This window comes from Chenopodium quinoa, unplaced genomic scaffold (assembly GCF_001683475.1).
Source record: "Chenopodium quinoa cultivar QQ74 unplaced genomic scaffold, ASM168347v1, whole genome shotgun sequence".
In the NCBI taxonomy this organism is placed as follows: Eukaryota; Viridiplantae; Streptophyta; class Magnoliopsida; order Caryophyllales; family Amaranthaceae; genus Chenopodium; species Chenopodium quinoa.
The window spans coordinates 828,191-854,763 of NW_018744825.1; positions in this window are offsets into that span (position 1 = coordinate 828,191).

Consider the following 26,573-nt stretch of genomic DNA (forward strand, 5'->3'; position numbering starts at 1 on the left):
TCGTTCGGCATCAATACCAACGATCACCAGATTCTGTGGAATCAAATGCAAACGACCTCGAACAATCAACTCCATTCTAGTCTAAACTAACTATGCACACAAAGAAAAATAAAGGAAAGTAGGGAAATATCTCACCAAATGCTGCTTGAAATAGAACACAAGGCAAAATTGCAATCTCACCAAGGTTTCCGGAGCTTGAGTTGCTCCTTATTCCATCATTTTGTGCTTCCGTTTTCAAGCTACAAGGAAAGTGAGCCAAAAGAAAAGAAACACTACAACTATACAAAGAAAAGTTAGTGAACAAAAGGAAAAGACTAGAATTATAAACAAAAGAAAATGATTGAAAAAAAGCTATCTACAAAATTTGGATTAAGGGATTTGGATTTTGGGATTTGTATTATGGGATCAAGAGAGAAGAGGGAAAAACAACTTCAATATTTTTTTAGTTTTTTTTTTTATTTTTTTTTTTTTTTTTTTGAAATGAAGCTTCATAACATCATCATCATAAGAATATTACCAACCAAAAATCATCTCTAACTACAATAAATTCATTATCCCTGATGGTTCTCCATATGCACAAGCTACCATCCTACCACACTACCCTCCTATGTACACTTCAACAAAAGGAACATCCTCCCCCACGCTAGTCTTTTGCACGTCTCGAGCAAAAGGAATAGGCATGAAAAGTCGGGGGGGGGGGGGGAAAAGGGAAGGAGAGAACCCTCATTGGGGGTTTCTATCCTCCCGTTCCTTAGGAGGGTTCATGAAATCAAACCCCGAGCGATCCATGAATGGATGGAAAGGTTGGTTAAAGTGCTCATAGGGCCACCCTTGTGTACCCCAACCACCATCAAAAGGATTCGGGGTTGATGGACTTGCCGGATCATAGGCGTAGTCACACCCACCCGGCCGATAAGGGTTGTATGGTGGGGTACCAACACGTTGGGATGGGTCGATAGGACCTTCCCAATAAGCATAGGTGTTGGGGGAGGGGTTGTTAGGGTCATAGGGGTCCCAATGTGGAACTGGACCCTCTTGAGGCGGGTGGTAGGGATAGTTAACATAGGGCGTTTGAACGCCCGCTTGCACAAGACTATCATAGTTCATCCTTGCGTAGTACCCCCATTGTTCAATAGAAGCCTGATTATCATAACGAATACCATCGAGGGTACTACGCAGGGCACTCATATCAAAAGGAGAAGAGGAAGAAGAAGAAGATGTCTCACCTCCCCCACTAGGGGGGGAAAGGGATGCTCCACTTGGTAGACCGGTTGAGGGTGAGGGATTGCACCGCGGACTTGATTTTTCCTTAATTCATCGGGGATGAATTTTCGCGCAATCTTCCACCTTAGCGGGTTGGAAGGGTCTACCAAAGTGTGAGGAGGATCCGGGAGGACACACCATTCTTCTCCATTATCAACCAAGAGGATAAATTTGCGATTCTGGGTGGTGTAGTTGATGAAGCGTTGGTTGCGGAGAGCAACAATAGAAAGAGCATAAGGAGGGTAGCCGACGACCTCTTCTTCTTTGTTTTGGAGCACATGGGGGAGCAAATCAATTTGGTCCTTGTAAGCTCCACCATTCAAAGAAAGGGCAATGAGGGTGATCATGCCCCCCATGTGTATCTCGTCACCAAGCCGCCCATCTCGAGTGTCCAACAATCTCGAGATAAAAGTGGTGGAGCATTTGAACTTTAAACGCTGAGGATTGTCGGCCAAGTAAAGGCAAGCTACCTCATCTTTCACCATAGAGCCGAGTTTGCCTTGAAGAATACGACATACTGAAGGAGCCGGGCAAAGTATCTCAAAGCAATATGGATGATGTTGTTGACCTTTGCGGTGTTAGTGCGAAAGACGGGCTTGGTGGAGATGCTCTGCCACCATTCTTGTTCATTATAGGGAATGCGACACATTGAGGTCATATCGGAAGGTCGATGCATCCCGGTTGCTTGCCAATGGAAGATCTCATTGAGCTCACTCTCGGTTAGGGAATGGTCTTCGTTGAACATACAAAAGTGAAGAATAATTTGAGATTCATTCCCTTCATCATCTTCTTCAATGACTTCCTTGCGGAGGGAAGCAAGGAACTCCAATGTGACGCGCTCATAGGTGTGAGCGTGGAGGTCAATGAACTCGCCCCAACCAAAGTTTTGTGCGAGCCGGACTACTTCATCCATGATGCCAAGCTTTCTTAAGGTGTTCCCGCAGAAGAACCTTGTAGATTGTATGGGACGGTCTATGAGGGTTTTATAGACATCCCAAAAGTGTTTGTTTGGAACGATGATGCCATGATCATAGATGCCGGGTGGAGGTGGAAAATTGGACGATGAAGATTCACCCGTCCTCTTCCTCTAGGACTTGCTTTTGCTAAAAAAGATGCATTGTGAATCTACAAAAATCGCCAAGAATTAACATTAGGAAGATTCAAGCCAAAAGGAGGCACAAGAAGCTCGCCGAGATAAAAAGTGTGTGCAATGAGAGTAAAAGCCATGAGTTGTGAAATAGATGTAGACGGTAGCAACAATACAATTCAAGGCATTAATGGACACTTATAAACCAAGGCATGAGCTAAAAATCCTATGGCAATCGAATGCAAATCCTCAGAAAACCTAGGCGAAATTGGGCATGATGTCCCCTAAAATTCATGAAATCCACTCAAAACTCATCGAAATCAAACCGAGAAGAATGAGTAATAGTCACAAAATTCCATCCAACTCAAGAATTTCTCAATCAAAATGTAGCATGAACAACCTAGTGAAAGATTAACACATTCAAGCAAACAAATTGAAATCATGAAAACCCAAGTCATACATGCATATTCATTATGAAACAAGTTCTACTAACAACAACCAACCAATTACAACAAGGAAATCCCAATAACCACTTAAATCAAACAAGCCATGACTAACAATATCAATTATACCACATATCATACTTGAACATGTAAAACATGGTAAAACAAAGAGAAATTGAAGAAATGAGCTTGCAAAAGCTAGAATAACCATACCACAATTGATTGGAAGTAAGTAGAAATCAAGAAGTTTCAAGTCACTCAAACCCTAGAAATTGGGGAAAATTTAAGGAGATTGTAGGAATTAAGTAGTGGATGTTAATGAAGTGAGGAGGGAAAAAGATTGGAGTGATTTTTATGGAGATTTGAGGTTGAAGGAGGGGTGACAATGGATTATTAGGGTGAGAAGGAGAAGAGAAGGGAGAGAGAGAGCAGAATGTATGAAGTAAGAGCGAGAAAGCAGCGACTCAAGCCTATTAATTCTGGGCAAGCTCGAAAAAGGTTCGGTCGGACCTTATGAGGTTCGGTCGGACCATAATAAGTTCGACCAAACTTTTGAAAAGTTCGGTCGAACTTTTGGATTTTCCAGAAACTGCCAGAATTCAGCCTAATTTGATTTGCAGAACAGGAGCGACCGAACTTTCTGGGGGTTCGGTCGGACCAGCATAGGTTCGACCAAACTTTTGAAAAGTTCGGTCGAACTTTTTGATTTTCCAGAATCCGACAGTTTTTAGCCCATTTTGAGTTCTAGGGGAGTAGCGGCCGAACTCTTGGGTGGTTCGGTCAAACTTTTGCAAAGTTCGGCCGAACCTTGTTGCAGTTTGGTCGAACACCCCTAAATCCCTCTATCTGAAAATTTGCACAAAACTTCCCCTCAAGACACACTAAAATACAACACAATCATGCCTAAGGTATATGGAAAATGCATTTCTTTTTAAGGCAAGACAAACAAGAATACCAACACAAACCAAATACACGCAAAACCATCAATCCAAAGTTGTGAAAGAAGAAAAGAAAACATCAAGCAAATAGAATAGAGGAGGGTTAGAAACTCGGGTTGCCTCCCGGAAGCGCTTCTTTAACGTCACTAGCTTGACATACTTCACACACTCAAAAGATGAGATTGCATTGCATTGACTCAATCAAACCAACATGAGCATCCTCATAATAAAGCTTGAGGCGATGCCCATTGACCTTGAATGACCTCGATCCATCCAAATCATTTAGCTCAACGGCTCCATGGGGGAACACCTCCTTAACGGTGAATGGACCACTCCACCTTGACATGAGTTTTCCGGGAAATAGTTTCATTCTTGAATTGTAAAGCAACACCTTATCTCCAACATTGAAGGTCTTCTTTTCAATTTGCCGGTCATGCCACTCCTTTGACCGGATTTTGTACAAGCTTGCACAATCATAAGCATCCATCCGTAGTTCCTCTAACTCATGCAAGTCTAGCCACCTTTGTTCACCCGCACTCGCCAAATCAAAGTTGATCTTTGTGATAGCCCATTGAGCACGGTGTTCAAGTTCAACCGGAAGGTGACAAGACTTACCATATACAAGCCGGTAGGGGGTAGTGCCGATGGGGGTTTTTGAAAGCGGTTCTATAGGCCCAAAGGGCATCATCTAGCTTGTTCGACCAATCTTTCCTATTCCTAGCCACTGTTTTCTCAAGAATTACCTTGATTTGGCGATTGGAAACCTCCGCTTGCCCACTTGTTTGTGGGTGATAAGTCGTGCCAAAGCGTTGATGGACCCCATTCTTTCTCAGCATCTTTTGAAACACATTATGAATAAAATGAGAACCATTATCGCTAACCACTGCTCTAGGGATCCCAAATCTTGGAAATATCACCTTTTTGAACATCTTCATCACTACCTTGTGGTCATTAGTTGGGGAGGCAATGGCTTCAACCCATTTAGAAACATAATCAACCGCCACAAGGATGTATTGATTTCCATTAGATGAGGGAAAAGGTCCCATGAAATCAATGCCCCACACATCAAACACCTCAAGTTCAAGAATCGGTTGTTGAGGCATTTCATTTTTCTTCAAAACATTACCGGTTCTTTGGCAAGAGTCACATGTTTTCACAAAACCCCATGAATCTTTGAAGATATGAGGCCACCATAACCCGCTTTGTAGTACTTTCAAGGCTGTTTTGTTGGCACCCATGTGCCCTCCACAAGGATCGTAGTGGCACATCTTCAAAACACTCTTCACTTCATCATTTGGCACACATCTACGGAGTAAACCATCTACTCCTCTTTTGAAAAGGATCGGATCATCCCATATGTAATGCTTTGCTTCCCTTTTCAACTTCTTCTTCTGGTTCCTTGAAGCATTTGGAGGAAACTCCCCACAAGCCAAATAGTTCACCAAATCCGCAAACCAAGGAAGATCTTTCTCTGCCAACAAGTTAAGCACATCATCTTTTAACTCATCACAAAATGGGACCCCATCGTCATTATCTTGCACGTTCTCTAACCGGGATAGATGATCCGCAACCACATTTTCGGCCCCCTTTTTGTCCCGAATCTCTACATCGAATTGTTGAAGTGATAGCACCCAACGAAGAAGACGAGGCTTGGACTCTTTCTTTGCCACAAGGTAACTAATAGCCGCATGATCAGTGTAGACAATAGTTTTGGAACCAATGAGGTAGTTCCAAAACTTCTCAAAAGCATGAACCACGGCAAGAAACTCTTTCTTCGTTGTGGTGTAGTTCCGTTGAGCTTCATTCAAGGTCTTAGACATGTAGTAAATCACGCGAAGCCTCTTCTCTACCCTTTGCCCCAATACTCCTCCAATCGCAACATCACTTGCATCGCACATAAGTTCAAATGGCAAATCCCATCTTGGCCCTTGCACAATTGGAGTTGAGATTAAAGCCTCCTTTAATTTGTTGAAAGCTTGGAGACACTCTTCATCAAAAATAAAGATGGCATCTTTTTGAAGAAGAGCATTTAGGGGTATAGCAATTTGTGAGAAATCCTTGATGAATCTCCTATAGAACCCGGCATGCCCCAAAAATGACCTTAGTCCTCTCACATTGATTGGTGGCGGAAGCTTTTCTATCACTTCAACTTTGGCCTTGTCAACCTCAATCCCTTTGATTGAAATCTTGTGACCAAGGACAATTCCCTCTTCCACCATAAAGTGGCATTTCTCCCAATTCAAAACCAAATTGACCTTCTCACATCTTGTCAAGCACTTGCCAAGTTGGACAAACAATCCTCGAACGAAAGGCCCCTACCGAGAAATCATCCATGAAAACTTCCATTTCGGCTTCAAGCATGTCCCCAAAAATACTCATCATGCATCTTTGGAAGGTTGTCGGTGCGTTGCAAAGCCCAAAGGGCATCCTCTTATATGCAAAAGTTCCATAGGGACAAGTAAAAGTTGTTTTCTCTTGGTCATCCGGGTTTATAGGGATTTGAAAGAAACCCGAATAACCATCAAGAAAGCAATAATACTTGTGCTTGGTTAGTCTTTCAAGCATTTGGTCGATAAAAGGGAGAGGAAAATGATCCTTGTTGGTGGATGCATTTAGACGTCTATATTCTATGCACATCCTCCAACCAGTCACCGTTCTAGTTGAAATGAGATTACCATTCTCATTTTCAACTACGGTCATTCCTCCCTTTTTAGGGACCACATGAACGGGGGAAACCCATCTAGAACTCGAAATGGGGAAGATGATGCCGGCATCAAGGAGTTTGGTGATTTCTTTCTTCACCACCTCCCCCATTTGAGGATTGAGTTTCATTTGCCTCTCAATGGAAGGCTTAGCACCCTCCTCAAGTGTTATGTGGTGCATACATAAAGCGGGGCTAATACCTTTGAGGTTATCTATGGTATAGCCTAAAGCACCTTGGTGATCTATCAAAACACCACATAACATTTGAGTTTGGCACTCGTTCAAAGAAGAATTCACAATAACCGGAAAAGTTGAATTGGGGCCCAAAAACTCATACCTTAGGTGTGATGGTAGAGGTTTCAACTCTACCATTGGAACACCCTTACCTTCTCTTGAGGTAGCTACTTCTAATGCATCATGCGTTGTGATTCCCATGAACACTTGCTCATTGCTTGATTCTGTACTTCCTTCAAGCATTTCTTCATACAATGCCATCTCTTTGCTTTGGTCACCTATCTTTTCCTTGTTCAAAAGGACATTCTCAAGGGCATCGTTAGTAGTGAGCAAGTGCTCATGCATAGAAGTTACAATAGAATCAATAGTATCAATCATCATGCAATTATCAAGACTAGAGCTTGGATATTTCATGCTCTCATTCAAATCAAATTCTATCACCTCATCTCCTACTTTTAGTGAAATTTTAGCACTTTGAGCATCTATTAAAGCACCCGAAGTAGCAAGAAAAGGTCTTCCTAGAATTATTGGAATGTTAACATCTTCATCCATCTCTAACACAACAAAATCCACCGGAATTACAAACTTTCCCACTCTTAGGGGAACATCCTCTACCTTACCCTTTGGAAATTTAATGGATCGATCGGCCAATTGTAAGGTAATGTTAGTGGGTAGAAGTTCCCCTATCTCAAGTCTTTGATATACCGAATATGGCATAAGGCTAACACTAGCCCCAAGGTCACACAAGGCATTATCAATTTGCATTTTATATATTGCACAAGGGATTGAAAAGTTACCGGGATCTTTTAACTTTGGTGGCATCTTATTCATGATAATAGCACTACAATTATCGGTGAGATTCACCGTTTCCACCACATCACACTTTCTCCTTCCACTCAAAATATCTTTTAAAAACCTAGCATAGTTAGGCATTTGCTTGATAGCATCGGTAAAAGGGATTGAAAGGTGAATTTGCTTCAGTGTTTCAAGGAATTTTCCGAATTGCACATCTAATTTGTGTCTCACAAATTTATGGGGATATGGAAGTCTTTGCAATTGTTTGGTTTCTTTTTCACTCTCTTTTTCTTTTTCATTCTCTTTTTCTTTTACATTCTCAGAGGCTTTCTCTTCTTCATGCTCAAAATCACTCTCCAGGGGAGGCTCACTCATGTTCACTTTCTCATTGTTTTCCTTAGGGACACTCTCTTCCAACACTTTCCCACTCCTAGTTGATATAACATTCACCGGTTTCTTGGGGTCAAGTCCTTGGGGTGGAAGTTTAGAAGTGCTAGCTCCCTCTTTTAAAGCATTGGCCAATTGAGAAATTTGTGTTTCAAGCATTTTGTTATGGGTCATTACTTCATTAAACTTCTTATCACTAGTGGCCATGAAAGTGTTGAACATTTTGGCTTGGCTTTCCATCATCTCTTCTAGGCTAGACTTTTGTGGAGGTGGTTGAGTGTAACAATTTTCTTGTTGTGCTCTAGAACCTCTCACATTGGAATTAGCATTTTGGTTGTTAAAGCCTCTATTACCATTATTATTCCAATTGTTCCGGTTATTATAACTCCCCCCTTGGTGGTATTGGCCTTGATTTCCATAGTTTCCTTGATTGTTATGATTATGGTTACCATAACCACTTTGTTGGTTGTAATTACCTTCGGGATTTTGGTCCCTTTGGTTTCTACCACCCCATTGGTTGTGGTTGTGGTAATCATAATCATTTCCTCTTTGATTGAAATTATTCCCTTGCCCTCTTTGATTGGGTGGTAAGTATTGTTGGTTGTCATTCCTAGGTCTATTATCATAAGACAAGGCATTGACATGTTCATTTTCATACTCATTTCCATCATCATTAAGGGGTTGGGATTGGGAATCAAAATTACAAGAAGATGTATCATGGTCATAAGACCCACAATTATCACAAAATAAACATCCACTGGGCATGTTATTAGATGTAGAAGTAGAAGGGTTAGAACTCATACCTCTCCCCTTAGATTGGGAGGAAAAGTCTTGGCGCGAAGTGGAGGACTCAAGCTTAGCTTTGATCAATGTCATCTCCTTTCCAAGATTTGTAATTTGGGATGTCAAGTTGTTTATAGAATTGAGGTGATCTACCGAATAAGCCCCCCCCCCCCCACTCTTGCTTGTGGATTCTCTTTCATTTTCTTGCCAATCCATGTGGTGCCTTACCACATCTTCAATGATCTCAATCACTTGATCTTCGGTTTTATTCATGATTGGCCCACCGGCTCCCGCATCCAAGCTTTTTTTGCCTTGAGAACTCAAGCCTCCATAGAAGATTTGTAAAACTTGGTATGTTGGGATTCCATGGTGAGGGCACTCTCTTTGGTACTCCTTGTACCTCTCCCAAGCTTCATATATAGTCTCACTACCCCTTTGCCGAAAGCATTGAATTAGAGCTCTTGCCTCGGCCGTCTTCTTTTGAGAGTAGAATCTCCCTAAGAAAGCCGTGGTGACCTCATCCCAAGTCCTCAAAGAATTGGGTCTCACCTCCTTCTCAAGCCATTCGAGAGCCCTTCCTATTAAGGAGAAAGGAAATAGTTTTAGTCTCACAAACTCTTGAGTGACCCCATTCACCTTGATCGTGTTGCAATATTTCTCAAACTGGTTCAAATGTGCAAGAGGGCTCTCGTGTTTTGCTCCACTAAATTGTCTCCTCTCAATCAAATTTATCATTGCAGGCCTAATCTCGAAGTCATTGGCCGGGGTGTTTGGGGGAGCAATCCCACTTGAAGCTCTATAAGCTCCCGGAGTTCCCATCTCCTTCAAAGGTCTTGGAGGTGGTGGTGGTGGGTTGTCACCCATTGGATTTCTTTGTGGTTCCGGGTTGGATTCTCTTCTTGGGGAAGTGGAGGACCGCGAACGAGATCTCCTTCTTCTTCTAAGGGTTTGCTCAATCTCGGGATCGTAAGGCACCAACTCACGATGTTGAGTCCTACGCATACGCACTCAACAAACACAATTAGTAGCAAGGCTACAAGCGTAGCCAAAAAGGAAAACAACTCTTTTTGTGTTTTTTTTAAAGGTGAATTAGACTCAAGCAATAAAATAGCAATCAACAACACCGCTCCCCGGCAACGGCGCCATTTTGACGAACGCTAAATCGGTCGCACAATTTAGGCTCATTCAAACACATTTATAACAAACACCTCACTCAAACAAGTACAATGGCAAGCAAAGGTTCGGTCCACGGAGAACGGGAATCAAATGCTAAATAATCTTAATGCTCAAGCTAAATCGAAATCAAGGTATAAGTGGTGATTAACTAACAAACTACAACTAAAGGTTGAATTCAAGGGATTAAAACACTAGGGGAATGGGATTCACTCAACCAATAGCAATTAGGCAAATAGGGAGGAATGAGGGTAATGGAATAGCAAAGACCACATGTAAGATCAACATCAAACGATATGAAAACAACTCAGATTACTAAGCTTAGATCCCTCATTAACTTAGCAACAAAATATACATAATCATATTGCAATAGGTAATGAAACATTCAACTCACATTTCCATGTCGAACCAAACATTTCATGCCATCAAGTTCAATAATCTAGGTTAATTACTCCTATCATGAAGAACTAACAAGCAATCCCATATAATCAAGTTTAGTCGCAATCCATCATCAAAATCACTCCCAAACTCACATAATCACCAATAGGTTGAGTTTCACCCAACCCCTAGCCAAGAGGACTACTCACAATTCATTGTGAGTACATGCAAATTCCAAGTTTGGATTATAAGCGATTCTAGGATTTGGAAAAACAAGTGATTATCTATGGACAAAGCTAACATGCAACAACAATATATCAAGACTGAGAGAAAATCAAGTGGCTTACAAAACAAAAAATAAAATCAGAAAATAATGAAGGACAAATGAAAGAAGTTACTATTGAAGCTTCAAAAATGTTGGATAATTGCTGAAATTCTTGAGATAAATCTTGAAATTTGCTTCTACAATGATTAGATTTAGAGTTTCTAAAACTAAATCAACTAATTTAATGAAGTTGCTAACTAAGAGAGAGTATCTTTTTTTGCTGAAAACTATTCTACTATTTTTCTTCTCTCTCCCCGAAAAAAAATCTCAAAAGGACCTTAAATAGTCCGTACAAAATTGGTTGAGATCGGGAAAAGGTCCGACCGAACTCTGGGTAGGTTCGGTCGGACTCAGGGTAGGTTCGGTCGAACTCTATGTAGGTTCGGTCGAACCTCCCTTATCCTTGTTTGGTCGAACTTTTGAGGTTCGACCTCTCCTGCAAAATTGCTGAAAACTGGTTTGACACTGCCTTCACTGCACCCAGGAGGTTCGGTCAAACTTTTCAAAAGTTTGACCACACCTAGGTTCGACCGGACCTTTCAGAGGTTCGGCCACACCTCCTCTTGCACTTCCTTTTCTTGCTTCCTCTCCTTCCCTTTTGCTCCTCTTGCCTTTGTCCATGGCTTCCATACTTGGCCAAGGGGCCTCCCACCGTGCATAGGACCGTCATGGAACCTGCAGAAGATACCAAAGTTCACGAGAGCATGGGGATGATAAAATAATGCATAAAGATTATCAAAATAAGCGCAAATAAACATTACTTTTCATCAATACATAGAGAAGCCATAAGAGGATAAATGAGGTGGAAAAAACTAAGAAAAATAAGAGGAAAAACACCTAAATGCTACCCCTAAGAGTGACATAAATGTCACTCATCAAACTCCCCCACGCTAAGCCTTTGCTCGCCCTCGAGCAAAGCAAAGGAAAATGAACAAGGGAGAAAGAATTAGTTATTCAAACATGCAAGAAACAAAAGAAAAACCGAAATTGCTTTTAGCAAAAGCAAGCCATTTAAACCCCAAGGTCGCCGATGAGGACGAGTTGTGATCTCGTGAGGGTTTCCAAAGAGCATACCCCACAACTCTTACAAAATTGTGTTCAAGACAAACCAAAAACAAGGGAAAGAGAAACAACAAATCCAACACAAATCATAGCCAAGTCGAGCTTTTGGAGATAACAAACATGAATGAGTGTCAAACTTTCTGAGTAGTAGAAGTGAGCATGCAAGGGGATGCCGAAAGTTGATTGAAGGATAAGTCATGCTAAGCATAGAGAACTCAAACATGCACCACTCCCCCCGCATTCCATACAATCTTACCGCGTTCCCTCATCTAGATTCAAATTCTCCCTTGAAGATAGCATCCAGTGACTCCTCGAAGGATCCGGAACAAAGATAAAACACTGCAAAATAGAGGAACCCGACATCTCACCAAGTCATGCCTTCTCCATATGCTTGAGTTCCAGCTCCCTCCACCGACTAGTGACTCAACCAATCTAGGTCAACAGGGCATTGAAAGGGTTGTAACGTTGACTAGGGGGTAGGGGTGTGGAGGAATTTGGAAATTGGTGCTTAGCCTAACCGTGAAGCAAACGGTGATCAAGCCTCTTTTTCAAAATCAATCATCAACCAATTTTCAAACTACGTTGCCACAATCTTTAACTATAATGCCAAACACTTTTGAGCTTTCGCTTTCCTCTTACATCTTCATTCATCAACTCTTCGTTTGTCACATTCTCTTTGTTTTTTTTTTATTTTTTATTTTTTTATTTTTTTTTCTTTTATTTTTTATTATTTTTTTTTAGCTTCAAAGGCTTTTTCTAGGATTTACATTTGCTTTTCTTGAACACATATTCACAAAAACACTGCTTCACTTTCCAAGTAGAACCATTCCCTTCCAAATTTCATGCCATCAAGTTCAATAATCTAGGTTAAATACTCCTATCACGAAGAACTAACAAGCAATCCCATATAATCAAGTTTAGTCGCAATCCATCATCAAAATCACTCCCAAACTCACATAATCACCAATAGGTTGAGTTTCACCCAACCCCTAGCCAAGAGGACTACTCACAATTCATTGTGAGTACATGCAAATTCCAAGTTTGGATTATAAGCGATTCTAGGATTTGGAAAAACAAGTGATTATCTATGGACAAAGCTAACATGCAACAACAATATATCAAGACTGAGAGAAAATCAAGTGGCTTACAAAACAAAAAATAAAATCAGAAAATAATGAAGGACAAATGAAAGAAGTTACTATTGAAGCTTCAAAAATGTTGGATAATTGCTGAAATTCTTGAGATAAATATTGAAATTTGCTTCTACAATGATTAGATTTAGAGTTTCTAAAACTAAATCAACTAATTTAATGAAGTTTCTAACTAAGAGAGAGTATCTTTTTTTGCTGAAAACTATTCTACTATTTTTCTTCTCTCTCCCCGAAAAACGATCTCAAAAGGACCTTAAATAGTCCGTAAAAAATTGGTTGAGATCGGGAAAAGGTCCGACCGAACTCTGGGTAGGTTCGGTCGGACTCAGGGTAGGTTCAGTCGAACTCTGTGTAGGTTCGGTCGAACCTCCCTGATCCTTGTTTGGTCGAACTTTTGAGGTTCGACCTCTCCTGCAAAATTGCTGAAAACTGGTTTGACACTGCCTTCACTGCACCCAGGAGGTTCGGTCAAACTTTTCAAAAGTTTGACCACACCTAGGTTCGACCGGACCTTTCAGAGGTTCAGCCACACCTCCTCTTGCACTTCCTTTTCTTGCTTCCTCTCCTTCCCTTTTGCTCCTCTTGCCTTTATCCATGGCTTCCATACTTGGCCAAGGGGCCTCCCACCGTGCATAGGACCGTCATGGAACCTGCAGAAGATACCAAAGTTCACGAGAGCATGGGGATGATAAAATAATGCATAAAGATTATCAAAATAAGCGCAAATAAGCATTACTTTTCATCAATACATAAAGAAGCCATAAGAGGATAAATGAGGTGGAAAAAACTAAGAAAAATAAGAGGAAAAACACCTAAATGCTACCCCTAAGAGTGACATAAATGTCACTCATCAACAGTACGAGCAATATTTAGAGGTAAGACACCTAGCTACAAGACGGCTACATGGGTTCTCCGTGGGCCAGAAAACTTTTGTTTACTCAACGTTTACATGGAGGCCGAGACGAGGTCCCTCCACAAAAATCAACTCCATAACATGTCCTACCACTAAGGTGTCACTAATAATAGTGCCGTCGTCCAAATACCAAGCTAGCAAACATAGGTCAAAAGACCAATGGATGGAGAACCAAAACAAAAAGCAAAGGGCCAAGAGGATCACCTTGTTGTACTCCTTGACATGACCATAAGGTATGCTCCCCATAAAACAGAGACGAACGGAGACGAAGGAGTAGACTAATAGAATTCAACCCAATGCGAGAGAGCTGGACAACGGAGACGAACCTCACGCAACAAAGCCGTACGGTCAACCAAATTAAGGGCATTCTGGAAATCTAGTAGCAACATAGAGAGGCCGACATCACCACCACGAGCCTCAACCAAACAATTAACAGCATGAAGAATAGCCTCACCACGCGCCGGTACCCCAACACCAAACTAAAGACCTCCTAAATAGCTTCCCAAACGTGGACCAATTAAAGCAGCCCCAACCTTTGAAACCAGACGCCTCCAAACGGTACCCATAGTAATATGCCGAGTATCACCACTAGGCTTAACAAGGGGCGTGAGAGTAGCACTAGCAATATATTCTCCCAACTCAGCAGGACATTTTCCAGTGAGAAAGAGATTAACCACCTGCGTAATAGAGTCCACCAACTCATTTAAAATAGTAACTGCAGCACCTCTCAAGCAATCCATAAGGTTTTAAGCACGCAAGCCGTCTCTATCGTATGACGTACCACGCGGAAAACCTTTAATCGTGTCCAAACCAACAGCAGGAGTAACAATTAGGAGATGATCAATGGGAATATCGAGTAAGATCGGAGCTGGAAAGGAAGGGTGCTTAGCTTGTAAATTTGCAACAGTAGCATGTTGTAAGGGGTAAGACCAGAAGACAAAAGAACCCTAACCGCAGCAGTGTAATGTTCGTCATAAATCTTTCTCTTACATTGCTTAATATTATGCTCAGACAAATCATGGTCCTCATCAGCATCAAAAAAAAGTGGAGACACATCAACCAACGTGTCCCGCACAAGTTGCATAGAACCACCAGGCTCACACAAAGAAAAAATAGCAGCGGTGATACTCTTTTCCTGTCGTTGACGCCTGATACCTAAAGTACACTCACGATTACTCCGCGGAGAAATGGTTTTAATGACACAAAGAGGTAACACAATAAATTGAATCCAATAAGAGATGTCATCAGGCTTGTAAATCACCTTATCAAGTGCTCCTTTGAGAACCCGAGATAAACCCAAGCAACACTTAGGAGGAATAGATTTCTCCGAACGAAATCGCTTAGATAGAAAACTACCAAGAAGAGAAACATCGAAAGCAAAATGAGGCTCATGAGGCACACTAGGAACAAGATCAGATAACTTCGAAGAAGGACCCTGCGGTTTAGGAAAACCATAAAGAACAAACCAAACAACAACATCCCCAAAATCAAGTGGAGCTACAATATCATCAGAACCAGGTCCATGCCGACACTTAGAACGTAGAGTATGTGTCTTGAAACACTCCCCACAAAGCCAAGTGCCCATACGACGAAAGGTTGACTCCGCCTCTAAGAAAATAGGTAAATCATAAGTAAGAGAGTATTGGGTCATATCCCGTGCATCTGGACAACAATGACGGTCACGAAGATGAGTGAGCAAAGAAGTTCTAGTGAGCCTATCACCTTCGCCATCATGACACCCATTAAGACCCATAAATGGGCAATGAAAACGAATAATAGGAGGCATAACACCCATGCAACTTGCCACGAGAAGATCGCAAAACATCACAACATTAGAAAAGTCCCAAAAACGCACCAAAATTGCAGCTGAACTGCACACCAAAAATGCACCAAAAACTAGGGCTGAGTAAAATTATACGAAAAACTGAAAGCCCGAAAAATTGAATCGTAACCGAACTGAAAGTTAGGGTATCCGTTTCGATAACCATAATGATTCGGGTACCCGATCCGATAATTTGTTATCAGGTACGGCTATTATCATTTTCCAATTAATGGTTACCTGATCCGATTCGATAAGTAATTTTTTCTTTTTTTCCTACTTAAATCTATTTATCCAAAATCTAAATTGTTACTTTACTTCATAATCAATTCGTAATTTAAATGATTAGTAATATTATTAATAATTTGGTCATGATCATGTGGTATTATTGTTAACTAGTGTTGAATGATATCATAATAACTAAATTTTAAGGTCTAAATTTTCATTATTGGATATCATATTGGATACCCGATAATCGATTCGAAAATATGGGTACCCGAAGTTTGGGTATCCGAACTTATTGGTTCGGTTAATGGATATCATTTTTAGTGTTATTGGTTATCGGGTACCCAAACCATTAGTGTTAACGGTACGGGTACCCGACCCATGCTCACCCCTACAAAAAACTACACTAAATTCACACCAAAACTACACCAAAAAATGCACCAAAATCACCTAAAAACTACACCAAACTAACCTCCTTAAAACTGGTCCAACTGACAAAAAACAACGCCAAAGTCACCCCAAAATTGCACCAAAATAACCAGAAAAACGACCAGAAAATTGCACCAAAACTGACCAGAAAATAGCTCCCAAGAGGACCACCAGACTGCACCCAAACAAACCACCAAACTCCACCCAAACCGACCAGAAAAAAGAAACCACAATTCATAAGAAACTACAGCAAAAAAGCACCAAAAGCCGAGATACTTGCCTCAAAATACGCCTGATCAGAAGGTCGCGAAAAGATGAATAGATTACCAAAAAAATACAACTACCGTGACGAGAAAAACAACAAACAAAAGACGAGCCTGAAACCTCCCAAAACTAACCAAAACCAAACCTGAAACGAGGCCAAACTGCCTAGAAAAACTACCCTAATATTGACTAATGATACAGTCACCGAAACCGCCTAATAGCCACCTTAATTATTAAACGGTTTTTTCTCCTTTCTCCTTTATTTTCTTGTGTGCACAGCTTAGGATCTAGACTAGGATGAGTTGAATGGTTCGATGATGTTTGCAATTAGCACCTTAAGGGTGTTTAGGGCCATTGACGTTTTTGTCGAATGGCCATTTCGTTTGTCGTTTGGGATTTATTTGTTTTTGCTTGCACCTTCGTCATATTCTTCTCTCCCTTTTCTTATCTTTTCTTTCTTTTACCTTGAAAATAATTTTTAGAAAATGATAAAAAGGTTTTGATTTCTCTTTGAGGCAAAGCTTTGCATTTTGTTTTATGTTTGCTCTTGCTTTGGACATATAACATTTGAATTTGCACTCTTAAATGTCTTTCTTCCTAAATGATAAAAGTGTGCCCAGTTTGAGAATATGATTGGTTGATTCTAGGATAGGGTATGCCAAGGTAATTTGTCAAGAATTATGGGACCTTGAAGCCCTAGTCCACTTGTTTGTGGTAAGATGGTGTTGCATCCTATGGTGGATTTGTAGCCAATTGTAAGTTTTTGCTACCCCATGTGAGGTTTCATATTTCTAGCCTTCAACATATCTTGTTTGAGCGGTTCATGGATCCTTGACTATTGCAACCGAACTATTTGGGAAGGACAAATGCATCTTTTCGGGGTTCTTACCTTTCTTTTTCTAGGATTAGATTTTGTATATTTGGGTTTTGGTTTACATTTGCCTTCTTGCTAGCCATTTGAGCCTTATACCTTCTTTTCAAGCCATATTACTAGCTTTCAAGTCATTTGTTTCATTTTTGTTTCCACCTTCGGTTTGTGTGACGCATATGGTCCATAGTTTGTTGGTGCTTATTAGAGTATACGTATGGATATTTGAGTTCAAATGCTAAGCAAGTTTTTATTAAGTTTGTGAATAAATGCAAATTCAAAAGTAGAAATAGTCGTCTAAAGTTAAAAGAGGCAAAGACAAAGAAATAAGGAAAAAAAAAGAGGAAAAGCAAAATTCTTTGAATAAAGTAAAAAAAAAAGGAAAAAAATGAAAAACACAAAAATATTTTTATGTAGTCACTATCTCTCTAATATAGAGCATTGAGGACAATGCACCATTTAAGATGAAAGGAATGGTGTCCTTCGACAAGTGTGTTATTCGATAGAGGGTTCGGAATTAATTAGGAAAGCTAATTATGCAGTGAGGTCAAGTGATCGGAATGCCTAGCTAGAGGTTGCTTCCCATCAGTAATATTACTGAATAATTAATATTACAGCTTGCTCTTGACTGAACCCTTTGGGTCACACCCCATCGTGTAACTGAACCAAGGCGACGAATTAATCCGGAGGATTAAATAAGTCGATAGAGATTTTACGAACTAAGACGTCGGATTCCGAGCTTAGAGCGTCGAAACCAAGCGTCGAACGTCAAGTCGATTCAACAAATCGAGAAGATGAGAAAATAATTCAAACGACAAGTCAACGCTTAAAGACCTAGCCTCGCATTGGCCTAGCAAAGCGAGGGCTAGGCGTGCAAGGCTAGCAAGGCTACTTGCCATGCGGTAGCCTCGACCACAAGCACAACAGCCACGCTTGTATGTTGGCTGAGCGAGCTCGTCGGGCAGGCTAGCTAGCAGCACCAGCCCGCAAGCACATAACAAGTATGCCAGGCTAGCACGCAATTGCTGCAGCAAGGCTGCTGGCCCAACATTCTTACGTGCGTTGCCAGCCAGCGAGGCCAGCCCGCCATAGCGCAAGCGCCAGCAACTAGCTGGGCTTGCGAGGTAGGCCCAACCGAGGGCCAAGGATGCGCATCATGCCTTAAGGCCCAAGGCTTGGGGTGTGCCATGCACATGGGGTTGGTGGGTTTATGCTTTCTCTCTAAGGATAGGTTCGTGGTCCTTACCTAATCCCTCCCTCATGTTGAAACGTGTCATTTAACTATTTCATAGCTTATTTAATTTAATTTGGAATTAAATTAATTACTTGCTTTCTGATTTTACCAACTATGCCACACTGAAAGATGATGGGAAATCTTGTGAACCTTTCCCTATAAATACCAATCATTGGGTATTGAGAATTTCACTTGAGTTGGTGAACTTTAAGGGATCTCTAAAAGCGAGAAAACCTTAGTTCATAAACTCTAAGTTATTTTTGGTCTAGCCATATCTAAACTACGGGGTAGGGGCCAGTTCCGGTTCGCTGAGCAAGGGTGTGAGCCGTTTGAGGTTTGGCACTTCCGGAGCTTGAAGCTTTCAAGTTCGAGCTCATTGAGTGAGCGAAGCACGCGTCTAGGGTGAGTTTCTTTCTCTCTCTTCTCTTTATGTGTTCGTGTTTTGTCCATTTGGATGCTTTTGTTTATGTTGTAATTATTATGCATGCGATCCGGTTTTCGGGTTTTGTTTCCGCACGGTGTCGGACACCGCAAATTCCAACAGTGGTATCAAAGCCTCTTGCATTTAATTTTACAACTAAAAAATTAATTAAGGTGATTTAAATGAATTTATATTTCTGGTTTAGCATCTTAAGTAGATTATGAGCTCGTTTTTAATTAGATTAAAATTGTATTTATGCTATTTTTGGCTTACGAACCCTTATTTCAACTTAAAAATAGTGAATTTTGGGTGGAATCGACGTATTAAATCATTCTTTACACACAGTGTTTAAAAATGACCTTCAAGAAGCCAAAATCCACCCAGAAAGTGGTTTTTTGAGGGATTTTTCGTTTGGAACGAAATTTTTTAAATCTTTAAACCTTGATTAATTATGGCGTGCAATTGTTGGATTAAGTGTTTGATTATACCATTAATCTTCTGCAATTTTACACCTTATTAAGTATGTTTATGAAGTCATATTGGTTGCTTAATTTGGTGAGCTCTTAATTTCATATAAACTTGAAATTTCACATTCTTGCAAATAAATTGCTTGTAGTGTGAAAGTTTACAGTGAAGATGATTTTTGAAGCCCTTAAAATGTTAAAGATTCAATCTTTAATGGCTTAAACGGTTGAATCTTAAATTGCTATATTCAATAATGAACTAATTTTTGGTTTTAATCATTTTCAAGTTGATTAAAGTCTTAAATGTTCATACTTGTGCTTGAAATATTATTGTTCTTCATATTGGAAGGTTACAATATTCAAATGTGCATAAGTAAGTGTTAGATAAATTATTTCATTGGATGATTGATTATTTATTCAACTATTTTTTTCAAATATCATTATTAATTTATGTTGGTTAAATTGATTGTGAGAATAGCCCTCAATTTTTGTAGCATCAAGTTGAGCCAAAAATAATTTAAAGAATAAGAATGGTTCTTGAATTAATTTAGGTTTGTGCACTAAAATTGAATTTAATTAAGTTGGACTTGTTTTATTTTCAATATTGCTCAATATTAGTTCTAAAATCAATTTAGAATTATTTTTTGTGTCACACATAAATTCGGAATAAAATCCTAAAGCACAACAAGCGCAAAATTGATGCCGATGCTTTGAGCACCTAGGCTCAGCTAGCAGGACAACGTGCGGCAGCCCACATGTTGCTGCCGAGCCAAGGCATGTGCGAGGGAGTTGTGTGCGCGTGATGTGTGTTGCATGGGGGCACGACTGCCAAGCATCGCCCAGCCGCAAGGCAAGGCTGCCTAGCAGCGCATGCGGCCAACACATGCATGCGGGCCAGCATGCTGCTAGCACCACCAGCACGTAAGCATGCTGGGCATGCTGCGACGATGTTAGTGCTGGCAGGTGCTTGCGCGTTGCTGTGTCTGTACGACCAGTACCCGCACCTAGTAGCTAGGTTGGGTGCCTAGCAAGCCTAGCCTCATGGCTTGGATGCTAGGCACTCGCCCATTGTGATTATTTATTTTGCGGTTTTGCGAATTTGTTTTAATTAAAACGAGGCTAGGCCTCGTTTTTTCCTCGACGCTTGCAAAATTATTTGGCAAAAATTTTGGGTTAACCAACTTAATTAATTTTAATTGGATTAATTTTAATTAAGTTGGATGTGGAATTTAGTGGAAGCTTCATTAATCATTTTGAGCTATTATTATTGCGTTAATTCACATAATCGGATAATTACTTTGACTAGTTTTAATAGGCGCGTTAATCGTATTAACCACCTAAGTTATTTACTAGTTTGCGCTCGTTTTACATTGTTGCTTGAATTTTATGTAAAATTCATGGGATATTCACTTTAGAAGTGAATGGATGAATGGAATAGATATTCTAATGCAGGGTTTTAAAAAATGGCAACTAGTGGGGCCCGACTAGGATAGTAAATACGGACTGCGTTCCGTTTTGTATTTTTGTAAATCTAAATATGGACTGCGTGCCGTTAAGTATTTTTGTACTTAAATTATTTAGATTAGTCCTAGCTTTTCTAGTAGTTGCATATTTAGTGGTGATGTCTCGAATATGACGTTTCTAAGAAGACGAAGCCAAGAAGATGCAATGAAGGCCCTTGAAGATTTGAAGATTCAAGTTTCAAGGGGTCATGCTAGTTGCCAAATGCATCTTTATTTATGCCTTATATATTTTGCTTATATATAATTGCAATATTAGATGCATGTTTAGGATTTCGAATGTTGAATGATTAATTTAGTTCACTTAAATCAACCAACATAGAAACCCTAAGTCCCAAAGAATATTGAGTCAAAATTGTCATTCCAAAATGACACTTATGGAACTAACGAGAATAGTAATGAGCTATGCCAAAGCAAGGCATTACTACTTTCCTAGGGAAGTAAGGTATGTTGGTGGTCTTGCTAAAGCAAGGCATCAAGTACACGTTACTTTTGGTTAAACTAAATGATATCAGTAAGGAGTCCTTAGATGTCGTGGCAAAGGAGATAATCGTCAAGGAAGAATTGGATGCGACGATTTATCAAACCAAGAATAGCTTAGAGTTATTAGCAATTAGATTGCTTACCTTAAAATATTAACTGTTAAGACAAGCCAAAGCATGCTTAATCACTTATTGATTTTTGGGATCTTGGAATCGTTTTATTCTCGCCTAATTTGGATAATTTTATAATTGTGTGAATAGAACATTAATAAGTTAATTGAAATTTCTAGTTTTCATGTATTTCAAGGCTTATTATTATGTTATTATCTTGATAAATGGTTATACTTTGCACTTATATTTGTAGAATTCTAAATCAAATTATATTGTTTCCAACGATTGGTAAAAGAAAAGTTTGAGAATGGTTCTCAAAGAAAGGAAAATGCATTTCTAAGATACAACTTCTCAAAAATGACTTTATGGCTTAGTCCAAAAGGACAGTTGGACATCATGTATTCAAAATACTAAGTAGTTTTAATAAACATGAAGTATTGAGTTGAAAACTCAAACTATCAATACTGACAACCAACATATCTTTTCGCTCTATACACTAATGAGTAGGACTCATTGATGTATTAATTCAAGTATGAATTAAAGGAAAAGATGGAACTTTGTTTAACGATGCATTAGATGCTAACAAAGTATAAAAGTCAAAACACTTAAAGAAATGGTTCATAAAAGTTATGAGATGATGTATGACAAGAAATATAGGAAACAAGGAACAAAGAAAAGGAATAAAAATCCAATTCTACCTAAGAGTTTATGTTATCGCAGTTCGCTTAGCAACTTATTTTCACAAGTATCAGATACTGCTTGAGAGTTCCACTTTTGAAGTGACCTCAAAACAAATGAAGTTTAAATAAGTTATTGACTTACGAGCTTGGAATGAAGCAAGTGATGCTACATAAGCTGTAAGGTCATCTGCTTTGTTTAAGGACCTTTTAAAGCTAAGTCTCGAACAAATATGGTTATTGTGTTCCATAACCAACAAATGATCCGTTTACACAAGGAAAGACTCACATTCAAAGTAAAAGAACAATAGTTATTTGTTTTATTTGAATGGCATGGTTGTTTAAGCCATGAGTCAAGAATGCTTGATTATAAACAAACATTTCCCTAACGTAAACTTACAAGGTTCAATTCATAGACATGATTTGTGTTCCGACTATCTTTAGCAATGTCACATCGATAAGAACATACTCAAGGATTTATTAGATAGACTCTTGATAGTTGATCGATTCGGAATCGTTCTAAGGCAAGCAAGTCTTACTTGTTGAAATTGAAAAAGAAAGGAGCTATTGTTCTTGGTATAGACAATTGACTCCAAAAGCTAAAGAGGATTCCATTACTTAAACGTTTTTCACAATAATTTAAAAGAATATGACTATATTCATCAAATGTGAACAAACTGGATCTTGAGTAGCTCAAAAGTTCAGTGAAGTATAGAATTGACTTGGCAAGATATCAAAACGTCTAGATTAGATCAAGCGATGTTTGCTTGAGCCAAGAGTGATCATATCAAGGTTATGAAATTGGAATTTCATAATTAGCTCCACAAAGAATATAGTATGTCTTGACGGAGACCTTGATGCCATTTGAAAATGACTCGAATAATGATGGATCACATCCCTTCTTATAAAGTTCTTAAAGATTTGCACAAATGACTAGTGTTACAGTAAACAAAATTGTCGAAGCTAAGAAAGGTTACTATATTCAGTTATGGATAAAAACAATTTCTAGCGTCTTTTCAAGTATATTTCTAGGGCTCTTGGCCTCAGTGGGAGCTCATTGGCTCAGTGGGAGCTAAGTGGCTCAATAAGGGCTAAGGTAGCTGAGTGGGAGCTAATTGTTTGTTTTGCAACGAACTTTTACCTAAAGACAATATACATGTCTCTTTGTAAGCATTCAAGTGAGACTAGGGCCATTACTTCCATAACCTAATTGAGAACATAGTATTTGTTGCTTTAAGTGGTGTCTTTTTGGAAAATAACACATTTCCAAAATGACATGTGGGAGGAAAATGAACTCGATGACCATCGAGATTAGCAACAAACTAAAACTGTGAATCTCGAAAGACTTTAGAAGGGCTTCATGAGAATGATTGATCAAGAATACTCAAAGGACTTTACATGTGCCGTAAGAGAATTCATTACTTCCAAAACTTTACAAATGTTGGAGTAAGATCAAAATAATTAATGGGCTTTAGAAGCGCCTTGAGACTTAGTGTTTGATACCCCGTAAAGGTATAGAATTCATTAAAAGGCTTGGATTGAATCCTGTAAAGTTTTTATTAAGTTAGAAATAAACCAAAGACTTACAAGCATACTATTTACTATTGGATGGTAAGGGAATAGTGTCTTGTAAAATAGCTACGACAAATCCAAATTTCGAATAATGGTTAGAGGCCATAAAATCCAAAATAGACTCCATGTTTGAAAATCATGTTTGAAACTTAATTAATTTGCATGAAGGGTAAAGACCCATCAATCGCAAATAAGTTTTCAAGTAGTAAACTAACTAATATGAAAATGTATATGCATACATAGCTAGGTTGGTTGAAAAGGATACAATTAAATTCACGACGTTGATTTTAATAAAACCTATTCACTAATCAGAATGCTTAAGTCTTTTCGTGATTATTCTAGCAAAATTACGCATATGAAATACGGAAAAAGAGATACCAAAATTTCCTTCCTAAAATGGGATTTTGGAATAGACTATGGATATAATCCAAGGGTTTTGTAACTCAAAATAATGCTAGATTTGAAAGCAAGCTCAAGAAATCCATTAGTGGATTAAGAGAAGCATTGCATGTAGGAACTGGAATGTGTTTTCTCATAAAGTTAGAAAAGGTTTTGCTTATGGAGAAACATAGAAATTCTTATAGATAAGAAGTTTAGTGGGAGCAAAAGTCAATTTTGTAAGGTCCAACAAGAAGTTTACGAACTCTATTTTAAAATAACTATCAAATGCTAAATGCTTAGATTTGAAAGTATTTTTCAATAATAGACCAAGCTGAAAGGCGATACTTAGCACATAATAGGAATTAAGATCTATTGAATAGACTTAATAAAATGTTTAAGCGGGTAAAGGAATTTACCATGTTAAACATGAAGAACCTGAAAAGGCTTTCAACCCATATGTATAAAACTAAGAAAATGTTTGAAGTAAGTATAAGCTAGGCAAATACTAAGTCAAACAAGAAAGACTCTAGTAGAGACTTTTAACTGTATCATATAGCAAACGGTTTAGCAAGACTTAGTGGAACTGGATAAGCAAAGAGTCACATGAATGGGATCAAATTAGGAATATTTTTGCAATTAAATTCATCATGTATGCTACAATATGGAATTGTCACATGACCTGCATGCTTAGATCGTGACATGTATAAAATACTAATCAACTTGAACCTAAGCAATGGATCGTTAGATTTTGATCAAGAACATCCAAAGTACTTGGTTAAGTAAAAGGATGAGTTCTTGATGCATGGAAACAAATATATAATTTGAGTATTGATGTTGTAAGCACAACCTTAACGAGGATTAAATCCTTAATGGGGAAGCCATTTATAAGCACGAGCTTAGATGCGTTGTGGCTTGAGAATGGCAACATGGACTTATGTCCATGTACATTGTGTGAAAATTTTAGGTAAATTTCCGTAATCACAAATGATCCCAAATCGTTGTGAACTGGGTAGAGTGAAATCAAAGAAAAGCATCATTAGGAAATCTACTAAAATATATGTTGAGAAAATTGTTGCCTTAAAGGCAATAAAAGGGATGTTATTCGATGAATAGTTCGTTGTTGAACTTTGATGATTATAGGTTGCCAAGTTGGAGGTCTCAAATCATGAAAATGAGTGGGAGCCATCGCTTGGGCAATAAATCCTAGATCACATGTAATCCATAACACACTCAAATTTTATCATCTTATTATGAAAGTGTTCGATAATAAAGATGCTAAGATTTGCAAAGTAATGATAACTAAACCAATGCAATAAGTGAACCACAACATTCACAATTACACAAAAGAAATCAAGCATATTAGATGTGGGTGTGATTTCTATAATTGTTTTGTAAAGAGTATTACTCTTAACACATTTGGGAAACCATTTATCATAAGATGAAACGTTGTAAAGTTTCATAGTGGAATAAAACTTTACTAATTATTCCACAAACTATTTAATTGTGGTTTAAAATTAAATAATGAGTCCATTTGATTTGACGACATTCAATATAGGGGTATCAAGACAAGTCTTGGATAAAGAAAAACCTATTAAGTGAACATTGAATGTCATATCGAAATTATCCCTAATCGAGGTCATTTGAAAGTTGGACGACTATTGACCGCGTGAGATTAGTGTATAGTATAATTTATACCACTGTTTCTTGTGCTACAAGGACAAGAATTTCATAGATATTTTGCACAGGTATTGGTTTGGAACTATACTGGATCGACCTATGAGAATACTTTAAGAGATTTGTAAGTTCTCTTGTTTGAGTACTAGTTCGTTTTGATGTTGTCAAATGTCTGCCACACAAGGGGATTATAAAGGCAGCACTCGGGCGGCTAGGGCCTCTAAGTAAGGGAAGCTAACAATGCCAGACTAGGAAATTCCCCTATTAACAATAGGGTATATGTCTTTATTGTTTACAAGGCCTCTCGAAGAGCGAGACTGTTAAAATGCATGGCCGTGCTCAGCTGGATTTTAGAAATCATCTGCTTATTGACAGTCGAACTCGGAAATCGAGAAACATTTCTGGACGTAATAAGGATGACGAATAATTTTACCTTATAGTTCATGAAGAGGCATTAAGTGACATAGGAAACAAGCTATACACAAACAACACACTTATCCGGAAGGACAAAGTGAGAGATTGAAAGTAATGGTGTCCTTCGAACAAGTGTATTATTCCGATAAAGAGTTTGGAATTAATTAGAAAAGCTAATTATTCAGTGAGGTCAAGTGATCGGAATGCCTAGCTGGAGGATGTTTCCGATCAGTAATATTAATGAATAATTAATAATATAGCTTACAATCGTGTAACCGAACCAAGGCAACAAATTAATCCGGAGGATTAAATAAGTCGATAAAGATTTTACGAACTAAGACATTGGATTTCGAGCTTAGAGCGTCAAAGCCGAGCCTTGAACA